This window comes from Martes martes (genome assembly GCF_963455335.1).
Source record: "Martes martes genome assembly, chromosome: 6".
Classification (NCBI taxonomy): Eukaryota; Metazoa; Chordata; class Mammalia; order Carnivora; family Mustelidae; genus Martes; species Martes martes.
Genome location: NC_137893.1, coordinates 92,797,141 through 92,816,613, shown reverse-complemented (window position 1 = coordinate 92,816,613; position 19,473 = coordinate 92,797,141).

The window sequence follows — 19,473 nt, the reverse complement described above, 5'->3', positions numbered from 1 at the left end:
AAGGAGAGGGACAAGCAGACTTGGCACTGAGCACGGAGCCTGATGTGGGGCTTGATCTCCTGACCCTGAGATCCTGACCTGAGCAGAAATCAAGAATCGGATGCCGATTCTTGGAATCAGAACCGATTCTTGGAATCGGAACCGGCACCCCTCAGATACTTCTTACTGCACTGAATCATTTCATAATCGGGAATGAAACCACCTGAAACAGCTCAGGGCCTGTCTCACCCTTGTGTCACCGTATCATTCAAGGTGACCAATTGTGTCTGCAGCCCCGGATTAGACTGAGGCAGATAGAGGGATAGACTGCTGGCTCCTGCTCCTTTCCATCCCTGGCTCCCCTTTGCTCCTGCTAAGGCCAGTAAAAGAGCGAATAGCTGTCCCATTTGGTTAAGATAAGATAACAAGTCATTGCTCCTGCTGAGGCAGAAGAAAAGGACCAGAAGCCTGTCCTATTTGAATAAGAAAAGAAAAAGAAATAGTCCCCTGGGGTGATGTAGCACTCTCCTGAGACCCCTCCGCAAAGATTATACTGCCACAGGAAGGGGCCATTTGGCCTTGAGAGACCATGAAAACGCCCCGTTACCATCCCCCATCACCCGTAACTATAAAAACTCACTCCTAACCCTGTCGGGTGCTCAGCCTTTGGGAAGGGATCCCCGCTGAGCCCTCTGGCGATAATAAAGCTAAATTTTCCCTGCTTTCCTGGGTGCCGCTTGAGTTTCCTCAGTCGCTTCAGATTTTCCACAACAAGATCTTCTCTGAGACCAAGGGCACAGAATGCCTAGAATCTCTGATGGATATGATGAGGGAGTGGGAGGCTGGCTGAGGACAAAGCAAAAGCTGGCACCTTGCACCCCCTCTCCATCCGCTCCCCTCGGTGATGTATGTGACATTCCTCAGGTACCCCTGACTGCCAAAACGAGAAACAAATAGTTAACTTGCTGAGATCACAATCCCGCAAGACAGGAGTCTCCCTTGGTTTACAAATGTCCTAGAGATCTACGAACAAAGAAGTTACATTATCAATAGCACAATTTCCAGAGGCAAATAACTCAGTTCCTCAAGCCTTAATGTCACCCTCCCCTCCATAAACAAAACTGAAGGAGGCTGGGGTAGAAGGAAATGTAAGTGAAGTTAAGTTTCTTCTATACCTAAATCTCACTAACAAAGACGCTTGATAGCAGGATTGTGACATTCCACCAGGAATCTCCCACCTATCTTGATGTTAATGGCTTGCCAAAAGACAACATTGATCAAGCCTCCGGTATCCCTGCACCTTGGAGGCCTCCTTTAACATATGAAAACTCTGTTCAAACCTCCCTTTCCCTCACCTTCCCCCAACCGCAGGGTACATAACCTGCCATCCCTCACAACTCGGGGCAGCTGCATCTCTGCCTGCCCGCGGGTCCTGTCCCCGTGCTTTAATAAACCACCTTTTTGCACCAGAGACGTCTTAAGAATTCTTTCTCAGCCGTCGGCTCCGAACCTCACCCCACCGAACCTGACCTAGGTTCTAGAACTTCATCAGATACACACGGTCGTCCAGAATCCTCTCCAGGTTCACCTGCTGACCTCATTCAGATAGCACCTCCACCCAGTGGTAAGATGAGATGAAATTTAGGAAATGAGTTCTAATACCATGATTCTGTTTGCCGGTTCCTTTTTTCAGGGTCTCAGGTTTGTTGCTGTTTATTCCTGTAACTCTTCTCTTTTGCTGGGAAACCAAGCTGTTGGACTGTTCAGGAAACCAACAGAAACAAACAGATGACATGGCAGGTCTTAACATGCTCCCGCAGCCTCGGGTTTTCCTCCTTGTTCTCTTGGGCATCTACAGGATGCCAGGCCCTGCCTAGTCCAGGAAGCTCTGTGGTCAAGATTACCAGGGAAGAGATGTAAAATAGACCAGATGGACCAGAACACATTTATTTAGCTGCCTTTGTGTGCTCAGGTTAATACCTTGTTCCTACTTCACGGGTGAGTGTGTGTGAGATTTCTTAGAATATAGCAGAGGAGCAGGCCTTCCTCAACTCTGCCGTTACGGAAGGTCAGCTCTTCTTGGGCGCAGAACAGTGATATGTCACCATGCCGCCACAGTGCTCAAAATCCATGCTGCTTTCTTTTGGCCTCTGTCTTCTGCAGGGACGGGAGAGCCCCATAACCTGACCAGGAAGTATTGAGGAATTCAGCATCTCATATGGTAGTAGATCATTAGGAGGAAACTAGAAGGGGTAAGTGGCTTACTGGTGAGTCATCAGTAATTCAAAAGCACACCCTATTTGTGAAACAATTTAAACATTGGGCATACACTACGATCTTCTTCCATTAAATAAATCAACATGCAATTAAATATATTCATTTCTCTGGATTCAGATTTTCCCCCCAAACTAATGTGCTCAAGAAATTATTAATGTCTATTAGTTGCCTAATTTTCTACTATCTGCTAAAATGTTTTTGGTCTAATAAGACACTGTAGGGATCCCTTTGTTTCCTCAGGCCATAGACCAGCCCTTAGGAAGTTACTGGGCTTTAGAATACAATGAACTGGTGGTCAGTAACAACGTGAGGTTCAAGGTTTCCCCACTTCAGACTCCACAGAGACTAGCCATTTTGTCTGCCTTACTCCTTCTCTTTATCCCTGTCCAGTTCTACAGCCACTTTCCTCTCTAAGTCATTGGTAGATTATTAGTCCCATTTTATAAACACATTCCCACTAAGGTATCAGTGACTTCTGTGCTCCTGCAGGCACTTACGCTTTAATATAGATAATAGGAAAAGGCCAGCATTGACCTGAAAAGATAGCATCTAATCCTAGGGCTTCAGACATTGGATCAACTGAGTGAAGTTCTTCTGGAAGCTCTCCATTCTCCGTGTTGGGTCTCCACTTACAACTGGTGGATCAGGAAAGAGGCAAAATCCTGCAGAAAGAGCACAGAGGAGAAAGGAATTAACTTGATTAAATTATGAGATCAGCTCTATTCTCCCCAGGTTGGTGAGAGACAAAGGCTGGTTGATGCCTTTGAACAGTTAGGGATGGTCATGTAGGCCTTGTTCTCTTGATAGCTTTTCCCTGACCAGATTACCACGTGAGCATGAAAAACTGTGCTAAAAACCAAGTGGCTCAGCTGGTGCTAGGAACAAGAGGGTCACGTTGTGTTTGGGCCCTCTTAGCACAAAAGGTCTTCAACATGAAATTATGGGCTCCAATCTTATTTGGAGTATTGTTCACTCTATAAAAGATTTCTACTTGAGTTTAGTGTTCCGAAGATCATTTTCTCTTTCCTAAGAAGATGAATGTTTCCTCTTTTGTGATAAGAACAATATACCTGATTAGCTTCCCCTTTTCTTTGAATGCTAGGAAGCTCTGCCCCTGAAGGGAAGTTTCACATTTATAAAATAGTGTAGATACCTCATAGGTTTTTATTTGCGTTCTTTTTCTTAATTGACGCTCTACTTTTATAGACTCCTTTTAATAGTTTGTGTAGTTTATATAGAAATTTTGTAGTTTGTGTTTCCTTATTTCTATTCTTTTTTTCAAGGATTTTATTTATTTATTTGACACAGTGAGAGAAGGAGAGAGAGAGAGAGAGAGAGAGAGAAAAGCGGGAGGAGGGATAGAGACAAAGGGAGAAGCAGGATCCTGAATGAGCAGGGGGTGGGTGGGGGACTAGATCCCAGTACTCTGGGATCTTGACCTGAGCCTAAGGCAGGCTCTTAAAGGACTGAGCCCCCAAGTGCCCTCCCTGTTTCTATTCTAATATAGTTTTTTTTTAGTGCACTGGCATTGCAGCCATCCCAAGTCATTTGCAACACAGGGAGTGGCTTAAGGCCACTTCAAGTCATTTGTAATACAGACAGTGTTAGTTTTCATACCAGATGGGTACTTAGGTAGGAAAGAAACATTTATTGAAAAGTTAAAAAGATTTAGTTCTAAGTTTTCTAAGGACAAAGAATATACAGAAAGCATTCACCTTCAGCATCTACACTGTTACTCTGTTTCCACAGTCCCCATTCCATGTTATCCCACCAGGGGGTCTGAGCTTCCTTTGGGAAAGAACCAAGTTGGGGTTCTTCAGCTTTGAGAGCCAAAGTCAGAAAAGGAAAAATAATATAGACCTCTCCTTTCACTCCACTGGTATTGCCCACCTCCCCCAACTGGAATGATACACGAAGGTCACATTTCTTCCGCTTTATGCAGGTGACGGGGGTGGGGGAGGGGGGCGGGGGGTGTCCTGAGGCTGGACCCGAAAGCTTGACAGAGCAGCATTTTGCAGCAGACAGATTTAGGACAGAAGTGTTCCGCATTCCCCTAGAGCATTTTTCTCCCATTTTCCTTTTGTGGTTTCAGAAATCTGTTTGTGTCAGCGGCAAGAATCATTAGGTCTTGGGCTCAGAGCTCCTTCCTCTTACCGGCCTGGTATTGACTCCACGTGGGAGGGAGAGTCAGCAGAAAGGTATTTCTCTTTTCCTTCTGGAAGGGGGTGTGTCCTAGGCTTGTCTGCCTTCAAGGGCAGCCACAGGAACGGAGAGTGGCTTAGGTGTCAGTGGATCTGCGGGAGAGCCCAGGAGCAGCTGTTCAGATGTTAATTAGCGATGTCTTTCCAAACAGCATTAAGAAGTGATTGAACCCCAAGTACAGTGGTGGAAGGACTTCCAGAGGCTGTGAAGAGAGGAATCACCAGGTAAGCCCGACAGCTGTGATTTGATTCCTTAGAATGTGTTTGACTATCACCAGTATTATCTGTTAATTTGAGATAGTCCCCTCCCTGCCCCAGGTAGAACTCTGATTTCAAGATCCCATTTCCTGAAGAAGGTTAAATAAAGGAATAGGGAACGGTCAAAGCAATGAGAAGAGAGACAAAAGAGTTCATCCTCTTGGTGACTGTATTAGCTGAGGTGATTTGCTGGTTCTCAGACTGCAGGTTTTCTGACTCAAAGCACACAGTTTCCACTATGCATTAGAACCCAGGACCTCCTGTTCCTCAGGTGTGTGAGGTAGATCCACTGGAATAAAGAAGGAACCACCAAGGATACTTGTTAAAAACATCAATTTCACGACTGCTGCTGGTCAGTAATACATTAGCTTTAGCAAACTCTTAAAATAAAAATATGCTGGAACAGATTCAGTTTATTTTCAGTTTAGATGAATTCATAAAGCTTTGCCTGAACCAGTTTAAGTTTGAGAGGTATTCCCAACTTAGCTCCTACCCTGGACTCAGAGAAATCCCCAAATTGGCCCTTATAATCATTTTTCCATTCCTTCCCCATAATAAATACAAAGTGATACACTGTATTTTCTGACAGGCCTTGAAAATTGGCAACTTTTCCTTTTCCTCTTCTTTCCTTTTTTAAAGAAAAATCCATTTGTGTAAACCCAATATCCTAGATGTTGGGAAATTACTGAAGAAAGTACAGAAAGAAGATCAAAGTGGAAGAGATGCGGAGAAATGATGCCTGTGGCTTTTCCACAATGATATCCATTTAATGAATCCTGATAATAACACACATAGGTGGGGAATTACAGATAGAAAAGAAATAATAAAAATAGATAAACATTTTATAATTTATTCAAATATTAGCACAGCCTTTTATGTTTTTTCCCTATAATAGAACCACTGCTAATTATCCAATCATAACCAAAATTCAAAACAGTCTTACAAAAATGGCTACAGAAATAACACTTTATTCAACTATTAGCAAGTATTACAACTTTGAGCACATTTTTTAGCTTTCTGTGCCCTGCTTACTTCATTTGTAGAATGGTGGCAATAAGCATCGAGATTTAAAGTAAGATCTAAATTAAGATTTGAAATGCGTGTATGCATATCGAGCCTTCTCTGGCTGACTTGCAGACCCTTCTATTTTGTGCACAGTCACACATTGATGGGAATTGTTGTTGACATGCCTCATAGGTGTGCATGTCCTACTTCTCTAAAAAGAGAGTAAATTTCTTTAATTTCTTTCTCAAGTAGGGATAGGGTTCCCATTATAGGATTTATCTCTTGTTGTGCTGAAGGTAAGGGGAACACCAGACTTGCATCCATACGCCCTCTGATGTCATTCATTCCACAGTTAAAGGAATGCAACGGTTCTCCTAGAAAAAAATAAATGAGCACATTCATTTAAACTAGGGTATAAGTGACTAATTTTAGTACTTTGGTTGGGAGTGAGGGCAAGCTGGAAGCAGCAAGAGGGTCCAGGTTATTGAAGGGTGTCACCAGTGATAGGGGTGTGTCACGAGGGTGAAGAGCTCAGAAGATGGACCCGTGGCATCCTTGGGACAGGTTCACTGAATTCTCAGTTTTGCTGAATGCCACTCCTTATGGAACCATGTTCCACCCAATCTAAGCATGTATTTGCAACTTTAACAATATTCTACCTTGTTCTCTTTCTAAAGTTCTTTGGCAGGAAATACCCATAGCTCCAGAAAAGGGGAAACCCTGTTCCCAAACATCACGGAGTTTGAGTTGTGTGTGAGCAGGGAAGTGCTCACAGGATGTCAAGGTAACCATGTCCAGCCCGAGAGGAGCTAGAAACCTGGTCTTAATAGTTGTGAAAATAATCTAGAAACTTGGGAGGATAGTGCAAAAGGTCTATAGCATCACGGACTGACACATCATCTCTCACATGCCCCGCTGGTTCCAGCCTTGCTGAAATCTACAACCACAGTGTCCAAACCCATGGGGAAGGGAAGGTTTCCTCCCACACCCCTCCGCAGCAAGCCACAGAGAGTCTCAGAGGCTCCTGTTCTGATGGCACGTGGAAACCTGGAATTCTGCGATGTTGAGAAGGAAAATCCATAAGAATTAGTAAGTGGGAAAGTGCCACTATTAAGTCCATAAGAATTAATAAGTGGGAAAGTTGTAGTAAATTCCCCATGCACAGTTGGTTGGATAAATGGTATGTAAAGAGGAGAACGGTGGTGAGGTATGTAGCCCTCAAACTGTGCACACTTAAATTTTGTTGATGGGGCTTCTCAGGCCGCCGTGAGGTCTCCAGATCCTCAGTGCTAATGTCCATTTTCGATCTCTGAGGCCCACAAACCTTGGAAACGCTAGTTTTTCATTTTGTTTTAAATAAAGCCCTTTAAAATGAAGACTTTAAAGTCCAAGATAATTTCCTTGTTTGCTTTTTTATTGTAAGATAAAATTTAGAAAAGCTGATTGTAGAAGTTCCTTTATTGTTTAGGGATAAGCAGGCATTTACTATAAATTAGCGGTATTAGGTAACTTGTCACAATGGAACAGATCCACACCTGCAAAATTTTGGGTAAAGAGACTTTGTATTAAGCAGATTATATTTTCCATGAAAACCCTGCATACTTGTTTTTGTAGTTTTGCTCAGTTTTGCTTGAAGACTTCCCTGTGCTTAAAGTCTTAGAGAATCAGGCTAATTGTTTCTCATAAGAAACTTAATGATATATTTCTTAAGCATATAACACTGTACAATGTTGTTGACAAAGGTACCAATTAAGTAAATAGGAGAAGAAAAGACACAGCGGTAGAATTTATACATATTGAAGTCAGAACTTTATTATACAATGGAGGTGGCCTTTAAAACTGATAAAGAATTATCAAGTTGTCTTGTTAAAGAATGGTTTAGTCAAGAAACGTAGTTGGGATAATTGGTTGTTCATTTGGAGGAAAATCAAAATAAACACTTATTTCATACCAAAACCTAAAGTAACTCCAGGAGGATTAAAAGTTTAAATGTATTTTAAAATTAAAGAAGGTTTAGAAGAAAATATACGTATATTTTTACAGTCCTTTTATAAAAAAGATTTTTGAGCATGATCCCTAGTTTAAAATACATAATGGAAAGGAGTAACGGATGTGATTTCATGAGCTCTTGTGCAGAACACAGAAAGTTACAAAAATTTTAACAGAATTTATAACGGAAGTGACAAAGAGCTAATATCCATGTTACATAGAAGTTCCAAAGAAGCAGTTCTTTTTTTTTTTTTTTTTCCCAAAGAAGCAGTTCTTAAGAAAAGGTAAACATTCCAATAGAAAAACTTAGAACAGTGACTTAAAAAGTCAAGCCAGAAAAAAAAAAATACAGATGACTAATAAACACCTGAAAAAAAAAGGAGGCATACTCTTCGGGATAATCAGAGACATGGAAATTAAAACAATTAGACAAAAAGTTTGCCTTTTTGTCGGCAAACATGAAAAAAAAGGTACTGGGGACAGTGTGATGACACTGGCATTTCTACGCCTCCCTGGAGTGTGTAGACGGGTACAAATGAGGAGGGCCTTTTGGCCATGCTGATCAAAATTTTAAAATGTGTAGACCTTTTGAAGCAGCACTTTACTCAAACCTGGAAAAATCCCAGGTTGTCCAGAATTAAGGACCCACAAGAAGAAGCTTAACAGGAGGAACATTTGAGGGCAGGTTGTAGGAGTCCGAATAACAAATTTGCCACCATAATGCGTGTGCTCTCTACCTGGATGTAGTGTGGGGCCTGGGAGGCTTTGGAGTATGGACTGACAGAATATTTGCAGAATAGGGGAATGTCAGGAAACTGGTTCTTTGTCTAGTAGAATAATTTGGAGAATATGACTGGGAAACTTGCTTTTATTCATTAGGAAGCTATGATGAAAATACTGATAATGGGCATAGGGAAACAAAGAATGAATGTCTTTTAGTATACTTGAAATAGTTGAGATTTATCGGTCTAAGCCATGAATGAAAGTTGGATATCAGTTTTACTCTTGTTTAGAAAGGTACCCAAGAAGAGCCTGTAGCATCTTCAATCTGAGAATTCACATAGAAGATGCCACAAACCCTGTTCTCTGGTTCTCTCCAATAGGCCTGATAAAGTGTATTTTCATCCTTAGACACTGGCGACACTCACATTTGCTAGGAGTATGGATTTGAAATGTATAGTCTTCTTTTTCCTGAACAAAGAAGTTTTGTAAGGAACTCAGATGGACATTAGATGAACCATCAGGACCTTACTCAAATCATATCCCAAGCAACAAAAGGTACCGGCTCAGAGTCCAAGAGAAATATTAGATTCTTTGGGGAGAGAAATTTAAAGAAATAGTTGATAAATTCTTTTTATTTAGAATTTAAAGTCTACCCTTCTCATTTTCGGCAAGCGTGAGATGGAAATAATCCGCACTTTATTTACAAGATTGCCAAAACAACCAAATGGATACATATGCGAACATTTAGTGAATTACAAAGAATTTTTCTTGTTTCTTATTATGTAACCATCACCTCCCTCAAGTGCTATTCAAGTAATTTTTCAAGGGAACAATCTAAGAGGAAGTTCAAATTCCATGGGTTTTTACCTGCTCTAAGTAAGCAGAGTCATGTGGGGAAGATGGGAAAGAAACCTGACCTGGGGATTCCTGGAAGGCTGGGTCCCCACTGCTGAGCAGAAGGCTTGGCTGGAAGAAACAACTGGCTCCTTCTCTGGAATGCCATTAATCGTCCTTTAAGAGCTTGGTACTAATGTTGGCTCTACTGAACCATGAATGATAGGGGAAGATCTTCAGTTACAAGGGGTTGCAAAAGAGCCAACCCTTGAGGCTGGCTGTCAGGCTCTTACAACGGGACTGTGCTGGACTTGTCTGTGGGAAACGAACTCTACCAGTGCATGGGGAAAAGTGTTGGGTGATGAGCTAAGAACAATAGATCATCCTGTATCTTTGCTGAGATATAAAGTACAGAACCTTTGTTAGTGGGGAGCACACAGCCATGCCAGGCTGACAGCACCAGCAATATGAGAAAGTTCTGCAGCCAAAGTTCCCATGAGTGGGAAAGGACACACAGACTTGTAAAAAATGTTTTTCAATTTGGGGATCGAAGGGAATGCAGTGAAGAGGTAGGGTCACCCAATGACTCTGAAGAGAGATCCATTCAAGGAAATACTGCAGGGTTTAAAATAGGGAACGGGGTGCCTGGGTGGCTCAGTGGGTTAAGCCTCTGCCTTCGGCTCAGGTCATGATCTCAGGGTCCTGGGATCGAGCCCGGCATCGGGCTCTCTGCTCAGCGGGGAGCCTGCTTCCTCCTCTCTCTCTCTGCCTGCCTACTTGTGATCTCTCTCTCTCTCTGTCTTTATGAAATAAATAAAATCTTTTAAAAATAAAATAGGGAACAAAGAGACCCCAGCCACCCAGCGGTTGTCTTCAGAAGTGAGTCTGGAGAACAGCTTTTGGAGTTTCCCTTAATGGGCCAAGCTAGCGTGTGTGAACTGCCCGGGCTGTGAACTCCCCCATGTCTGGCACAGTACCTGTGAAATTGGAGGCTCTCAATATCCAGCGGTTGAACAAATTAGAGTTTAGCAGATTGGTAAAATTAGAATTTAGCATCCTGGGGGAGGAATGACAACCTAGGTCATTCCTTTTGTCTCTTCCAGCCTTAGGATTCTAAGATTTTTAAAAACACCTCTCTTCTCAAGGACTTTATTCTTAGTAGGTACTCAGCCCATCTCAACAGATATTGCAGAATTATAATAACCAGTTTGAGGAGGAAACAGTTATAAACCCCAGGAAAACATGTTACTCTTTCCCAGCTTAGAGTTGATGGCTGACAGACACTAAAGAAAAGAATAATTAAATAAATAATACCTGAAGAGGAACTGGGATATAGGCATATAACTATAGAATCTGAATGTGAGTGGATCTGAGCTCAGCTTATACTATTGCTTATCTTATAGAAGAGGAAACTGAGTCCAACATTTTTTTTTCCTTTAACTTTAATAAGTTCTGACAGATAGGAGACAAACCTGGGGTTAGGTTCTAATTCATCTAGCTCTTTTCCATTACATTGCTACAACAGAAGAACACTAAAAACATGCTAAAATACAAAATACGTGCTTAAAATTGTACTATACACACATATTTATATAGATACTCACAGATTTTAGGTAACTAAATTGTAGTTCTTCCAGAAGAAGGGTGTCTAGCTGAAGATTCACCAAACCTCCCAATATTTTTCCAGATGTGAATTGGTTGTCTTTTCTGTCTCCACCTACCTTTTCACCTGACTTCTACTAGATCTGTCCACTTAAAGGAGCATAAAGAAACGTGTCTCAAAGGCAAAAGGCCCAAGGATTCCTCCACAAAGACAGAACCCAATGAAAGTGTTACCGAAACATTATAAAATAAAACGTGAAATAAAACCAAGCTTTTACAGGTCCTCTGCTGGTAAGAACGATCGGGTCTATTTGAGTCATGATGTCCTTCAGATCCTAATTGGAGATCTGCTGTTTCCATTACTGTGTGCATGCAGACGCTCGCACATGTGTGTGTGTTATGCCCCTGTAAGTCCAAGACAGAGAGGAGGGAGACAACTCTACTGGGAATTCTATTTATAGAGGAAGAAACAGTCCCATAAATATTAGTGCCAGGAAAGCGGCCCAAGTGTGCAACAGGGTCTAAGATTAGAATGTTGTTACAAATGCTGGGAAGTGTAGGTGTGAGCAGTTCCAACTCAGCACCACTGTTGATAAGGTGACAACTGTTGACATGAATAAATAATATTTGGAGCCCATAAATACGTAACTGGAAGAATGGAGAGACAATGGACACCCTTCTCTAGAGGCGTAGTAGCAAATCCTAATGATTGTTCTCTGCAAACTGAAGGACAGGGATTATCAAGAATGAATTCACTTGAATGAATTCAAGGAAGTGAGGGGGGTTCTACTGTGGCCAAGCCTTCCCACTGCAGCTGGTGCCAACACAGCTGTGGGTCAGGCATCATAGGCCCCCAGCTGCTGCAGGGTGAGTGATATAAACACAGGTACTCTGATGTCAACAACAGCTTCTCGTCTGTGGCAGGGGCACACAGATTCTGAGAAGGTTTTTAATAATCAGGACACTTTCAGCTTGGAAGGGAAGTGCTGAAAATACCATGAGGATTGCCTCTAGTAAAGTCAAAGTTAGGTGGGATTTAAGATTACCCTAGACACACACACACACACACACACACACACACGTATTTCTTGACATCCACACTGTCCAGGACTCTCTTTTGAGTCAGATAATTCAGTTACTGTCACAATATATTTTTATTACCTTGAAGCTGGGGTCCATCCTTCCATTTATATCGTGATGGCCATTGACCTGGAAGCACCTTTTATTTGGTGAGTTAATTTGATTCACAACTGAAGTCAAATTCTGCACAATTCAACAAGTAATTATAAATAATGGTGATGAATTTAAAATTTAGTAATTGCTAGTATGAATTTAGTAATGCTAATATGAATCGCTAGCCATAATTGAGGCTTACCATCTGCCGGACATTGTTTTAGGTATTTTACATGCAATAATGCATTCAAATCTCTGAATTAATACCATTTCCTCCATAAGACAGATTAGTAAACTGAGGTATGGGAAGCCTGAGAAAATGTCAGGGGACACCCACTTGATCAATGTCAAAGCTGGTACCTGAGCCCTGGGCAATCCAGCCACAGTGCTTGGGTCCCATTTGTCTTGAAACACTATTTTCCCACCTTTGACTAGTTGTCAAATAGAGGATGCCCGTTTACAAGTTAAATTTGAACTTTAGAAATATGACAAATAATTCTGAACAATGAATATTGTCTCAAATATTGTGTGGCACATACTGAACACTAAAAAAAATTAGTCGTTTACCTGAAATTGAGTCTTCCCACCTTACCCCAGAAGGAGGTGTATGTACCAAGGAAGCAAAGAAAACATTTTGGTTAGTTTGAGCTTTGGTTCCAAACGCCAGAGTAGAATCCAAATCACAGGCTTGGCCTCAGAGCTGAACTCCTGTTTCCTATCCCAAAACCAGTCTAGAATAACAATTCTTAAACGTGCCTAGAGGTCAGCATCCCTCGGTCGCTTTAATTACACACATGGCTGGGCCTGGCCTGTCTAAGGTTTAGTAGGGTTTAGGGTGGGTGGGGGCACCTGTATTTTCTAATGAGCTTCCAAATATTTTCTTTTCTCTCCCTCCTCTTTCTTCCCCACACTCTCCCCACCCCCCATCCTCCTCCTCCTTTCTTATAGTTCGGCTATTCATGATTGGCCTATAGAGCAGTGACTGGGCATCACTGGTCTGAAATCCTGACTGTAAGTAACAATTTGTCATTTCTAGCAAATCCAAGGAGACAGCCCAGAATACACCCTCCACATGGGAGGCAGAGGGGATAAACAAACCAAGAGTATGAGAGAGAGTTTCCTCACAATGCCCAGGCTGTCATCCAGGCCTCCTTGAGTTGGGTTTACTGTCTCAAGCCTAGACAACATGAGGGAGAAAGAAGATTTTTCAGAGGGAGAGAGAGATTGAGAGAAATGATTGAGAGAAAGAACCGTAAAAGGGCCAGGCCTCCCATGTGGAAGCAGGCCCTGGCATGAGGAGACGATAGGTCACACCCACATGCATGGGTGGGCTCCAGCACTAACGACCACAGTCTAAACAGTGCTCAGTGTCAGGAACTGATATTAAAACGTTTTCCCTGGAAGTAGAGAAAAAGTGAGAATGATTTTTTAAAATTAATTAATTAATTAATTTTTAAAAGATTTCATTCATTTATTTATTTATTTGACACAGGAAGAGAGATCACAAGTAGGCAGAGTAGCAGGCAGAAAGAGGAAGGGAAGCAGGCTTCCCAGTGAGCAGAGAGCCTGATGCAGGGCTAGATCCCAGGACCCTGAGATCATGACCTGAGCTGAAGGCAGAGGCTTAACCCACTGAGCCACACAGGTGCCCCTAAATTTATTTATTTTTATTATCTACGTTAGTCACTGTATAATACATCATTAATTTTTGATGTAGCGTTCCATGATTCATTGTTTGCATATAACACCCAGTGCTCCATACAATCTGTGCCCTCCTTAATACACATCACCAGGCTAATACATCACCCCACTCCTCTCCCTGTAAAACCCTCAGGTTGTTTCTCAGAGTCTGTAATCTCTCATGGTTCCTCTCCCCTTCTGATTACCCCCCTTTCATTTTTCCCTTCCTTCACCTAATGTCTTCTGTGCTATTCATTACACAAATAAGTGAAACCATATGGTAATTGATTTTCTCTGCTTGACTTATTTCACTCAGCATAATCTCTCCAGTCCCATCTATGTTGATGCAAAAGCTGGGTATTCATCCTTTCTGATGGCTGAGTAATATTCCATTGTACATATGGATCATATATTATCCATTCTTCTTATGGATAAGATGAATGGATAAGAAGGGAACATTCTTCAATTTCATAAAATCCATTCATAAATTTCATAAAATTCATTTGCTGAAGGGCATCTTGGCTCCTACCACAGTTTGGCTATTGTGGACATTGATGCTATGAACACTGGGGTACAAATGACCCTTTTCCTCACTACATCTGTATCTCTGTAGTAAATATCTAGTAGTACAAGTGCTGGGTCATAGGGAAGCTCTATTTTTAATTTTTTGAGGCACCTTCACACTGTTTTCTAAAGTGGCTGCACCAACTTGCATCCCCACCAACAGTGCAAGAGGGTTCCCCTTTCTTCACATCCTCTCCAACATTTGTTGTTTCTTGCCTTGTCAATTTTTGCCATTCTAACTGGTGTAAGGTGGTATCTCAATATGGTTTTGATTTTAATTTCCCTGATGGATAATGATGATGAACATTTTCTCATGTGTCTGTTAGCCATTTGTATGTCTTCTTTGGAGAAGTGTCTGTTCATGTCTTTTGCCCATTTTTTGACTTGATTTTTTGTTTTTTGGGTGTTGAGTTTGAGAAGTTCTTTATAGATCTTGAATATCAGCCCTTTGTCTATAGTGTCATTTGTAAATATCTTCTCCCATTCCGTGGGTTGCCTCTTTGTTTTATTGACTGTTTCCTTTGCTGTGCAGAAGCTTTTTAACTTTAAGTTCATTTAAGTTAATTTTATTTAAGTTCATTTTAAATGAACTTTAAGTTCATTTTTGCTTTTGTTTCCCTTGCCTTTGGAGACATGTCTTGAAAGAAGTTGCTGTGACCGATGTCGAAGAGGTTATTGCCTATGTTCTCCTCTAGGTTTTTGATGGATTCCTGTCTCACATTGAGGTCTTTCATCCATTTAGAGTTTATCTTTGTGTATGGTCCAGTTTCATTCTTCTGTGTATAGCTGTCCAATTTTCCCAGTACCATTTATTAAAGAGATTGTCTTTTTTCCACTGGATTTTTTTTCCTGCTTTGTCAAAGATTATCTGACCATAGAGTTGAGGGTCCATATCTGGGTTCTCTATTCTGTTCCATAGGTCTATGTGTCTGTTTTTGTGCCCATACCATGTTGTCTTGGTGATTGCAGCTTTGTAATATAGCTTGAAATCAGGTAACATGATACCCCAGCTTTGTTTTCTTTTTCAACATTTCCTTGGTGATTTGGGATCTTTTCTGGTTCCATACAAATTTTAGAATTGTTTGTTCCAAAACTTTGAAAAATGCTGATGGTATTTTGATTGGGATGGCATTGAAAGTATAGATTGCTCTGGGCAGTATAGACATTTTAACAATGTTTATTCTTCCAGTCCAAGAGCATTGAAGGTTTTCCCATCTTTTTGTGTCTTCTTTGATTTCTTTCATGAGTGTTCTGTAGTTCTAGAGTTTAGATCCTTTACCTCTTTGGTTAGGTTTATTTCAAGATATCTTATGGCTTTTGGTGTTATTGTAAGTGGAATCAATTCTCTGATTTTTCTTTCTATAGTTACATTGTTAGTATATAAGAAAGCAACTGATTTCTGTGTATTGATTTTATATCCTGCCACATTACTGAATTGCTGTATGAGTTCTAGCACTTTGGGTGTGGAGGCTTTTGGGTTTTCCACATAAAGGATCATGTCATCTGTGAACAGAGAGAGTTTGACTTCTTTGCCAATTTGAATACATTTTATTTCTTTTTGTTGACTGATTGCTGTTGCTGGGACTTCTAGTACTATGTTGAACAATAGTGGTGAGGGTGGGCATCCTTGTCGTGTTCCTGATCTTAAGGGAAATGCTCTCAGCTTTTCCCCATTGAGAATGATATTTGCTGTGGGTTTTTCATAGATGGATTTTATGAAATTGAAGAATGTTCCCTCTATCCCTATACTCTGAAGAGTTTTAATCAGTAAAAGAGTCTGTATTTTGTCAAATGCTTTTTCTGCATCAATTGAGAGAACCATGCGGTTCTTGTCTCTTCTCTTACTTATGTGTTCTATCACATTGATTGATTTGCAAATGTTGAACCACCGTTGCATCCTAGGAATAAATCCCACCTGGTTGTGGTGGATAATCCTTTTAGTGTACTGTTGGATCCTATTAGCTAGGATCTTGTTGGGAATTTTGGCATCCATGTTCATCAGGGATAGTGGTCTGAAATTCTCATTTTTGATGGGGTTTTTGCCTAGTTTTGGGATCAAGGTAATGCTAGCCTCATAGTCTGGAAGTTTTGCTTCTGTTTCGATTTTTTGAAACAGCTTGAGGAGAATAGGTATTATTTCTCTTATGAATGTTTGGTAGAATTACCCAGGAAATCCATTAGGTCCTGGATTCTGTTTTTGAGAGGTTTTTGATCACTGTTTCTATCTCATTACTGGTTATTGGTCTATTCAGGTTGTCAATGTCTTCCTGTTTCAGTCTTGGTAGTTTATAGGTTTCCAGGAATGCGTCTGTTTCTTCTAGGTTGCTTAACTTATTGGCAATAGCTATTGACAATAATTTCTGGTAATTAGTGTTAGTCATGATATCTCCCTTTTCATTCATAATTTTATTAATGTGGGTCCTTTCTCTTTTCTTTTGGGTAAGTCTCACAATAGTTTATTGATCTTATTAATTCTTTCAAAGAAGGAGCTTCTAGTTTCGTTGATGTGTTCTACTGTATGTCTGGTTTCTAATTCATTGATCACTGCTCTAATCTTAATTATTTCCCTTCTTGTGCATGAGTTAGGCTTAATTTGTTGTTGATTCTCTAGTTCTTGAAGGTATAAAAATAGTTTGTGTATTTGGGATTTTTCTGTTTTTTTGAATGAGGCTTAGATGACCATGTATTTCTCCCTTTGGACCGCCTTTGCCATATCCAATAGGTTTTGGACTGATGTGTTTTCATTTTCATTGGTTTCCATGAATTGTTTAAGTTCTTCTTTGATTACCTGGTTAACCCAAACATTCTTGAGCAGGATGGTCTTTAGCTTCCAAGTGTTTGAATTTCTTCGAAACTTTTTCTTGTTTCGAAAAACAAAACAAAATAAAACAAAAACAAAAACTCTTCTTGAGTTCCAGTTTCAAAACACTGTGGTCTGAGGATATGTAGGGAATAATCTCAGTATTTTGGTATGGGTTGAGACTGATTTGTGACCCAGATGTGGACTATTGAGGAGAAAGTTCCATGTGTGTTCAAGAAAAATGAGTATTCCATTGTTTTAGGGTGGAATGCTCTGTATATATATATATATGAGGTCCATCTGGTCCAGTGTGTCACTCAAAGTTCTTGTTTCTTTGTTGATTTTCTGCTTAGATGATCTGTCTGTTGCTGAGAATAGAGTGTTAAGGTCTCCTACAATTAATGTATTATTATCAATATGTTTCTTTATTTTGGTTAACATTTGGCTTATGTGGTTGGCTGCTCCCATGCTGGGGACATAGATATTTACAATTCTTGGATCTAGTTGTTGGATAGAACTTTTAAGAATGATATAGTGTCCTTCTGTATATCTAACTACAGTCTTTAGCTTAAAATCTAATTTATTTGATATGCAAATTGCTACTGCAGCTTTCTTTTGAGGTCCGTTGGCATGAAAGATAGTTCTCCATCCCTTCAATTTCAATCTGGGTGTATCTTTAGGTTCAAAATGAGTCTCTTGTAGACAGAATATGGATGGGTCCTGTCTTTTTATCTGATCTGCAACCCTGTGACGTTTTATGGGAGCACTTAGGCTATTCATGTTGAGAGTGATTATTGAAAGATATGATTTTATGGTCATCATGTTGCCTGTGAGGTCCTTGTTTCTATAGATTGTCTCTGTAAATTTCTGTTCTATATCACTCTTGGGGGCTTTCTCCTTTTATAGAACCTCCCTTAATATTTCTTGGGGGGCTGACTTAGTGGTCATATATTCTTTAAGTTTTTGCCAGTCTTGGAAGCTCTTTATCTCTTTATCCATTCTAAATGACAGCCTTGTCAGACAAAGTATTCATGGCTGCATGTTCTTCAAGTTTAATACCCTGAATATGTCTTGCCAGTCCTTTCTGGCCTGCCAGGTCTCTATGGACAGACATTATTCTGATGTTCCTCCCTCTGTACATAGGAATCTCTTCCCCCAACTGCCCTTAAGATGGTTTCCTTGGTTTTAAGATTTGTGAGTTTTACTAGTATATGTTGGGGCTTTGGTTTATTCTCTTTGATCTTGGGAGGGGTTCTCTCTGCCTCTACGACATGGATGCTTGTTTCATTCCCCAGATTAGGGAAGTTTTCAGCTCAGATTTACTCAAATATATCTACTAGTCCTCTCTCTCTCTCCACCCCTTCAGGGATCCCAATAATTCTGACACTGGAACATTTCATAGCGTCATTTATTTCTCTAATTCTGTTTTCATGAATTCTAAGCTGTTTGTTGCAGGCTTCCTCCTGTTCCTTTTCTTTCCTTTCCTTTCTGTTTGTTTTGTTCCTTCTTTTCTATCAGTTTCTCTTCTATATCACTAATTCATTCTTCTGCTTCATTTACCCTAATTTTTAGAGTACCTAGATTGGATCTCATTGATAGCATTTTTTAAAAGATTTTTTATTTATTTACTTAACAGAGATCACAAGTAGGCAGAGAGGCAGGCAGAGAGAGAGGGAGAAGCAGGCTCCCCACTGAGCAGAGAGCTCTGTGGGGCTCGATCCCAGGACCCTGGGATCATGACCTGAGCTGAAGGCAGAGGCTTTAACCACCTGAGACACCCAGGTGCCCCTCATTGATAGCATTTTTAAGTTCTGCCAGATAAGCTCTCATTTCTGCCCTTAGAGAATCTATTTTGCCATTAGTGGTTTTCTCCAACCTAGCCATTATCTGCATAACTGTTACCTGAAGTCTATTTCCACAATCTTGCTTATATCCATATCCATTAGTTCTGTGACAGAAGTCAGAGTCTCTGAATTTTTCCTGTGTTGAGGGTTCCTCTTCTTAGTCATTCTGTTGAGGGGTGGTTGAGGGAATGTATAGAGTCCAAATTATTGACCACAAACCAAGCAAGATGTAGTTGTTTTAAAGGGACCTTAGGGTTGTTCTTCTTGTTCTTCTAGCTTGTCTTCTGGGGGAGGGGCCTGCCGCGCTATTACTCAGGCAATGCTATTTGGGCAGAGTTGACCAGCCCCCTTTTGGGGTGGGGGGATGGGCTCAGTGAAAACTGGTTTGCGGGAGGGCTTTTGTTCTCTGGTGGCTTTCTTTGGTGGCTTTCTGACTGTCTTCCCAGAGTCAGAGCAGAAGTTACTGAGAGATTGCAGCCTGTTCTTCAGTAAGCACTGTAACAGTAAGCCTGTTCTTCAGTAAGCACTGTAGGCCACACTGACT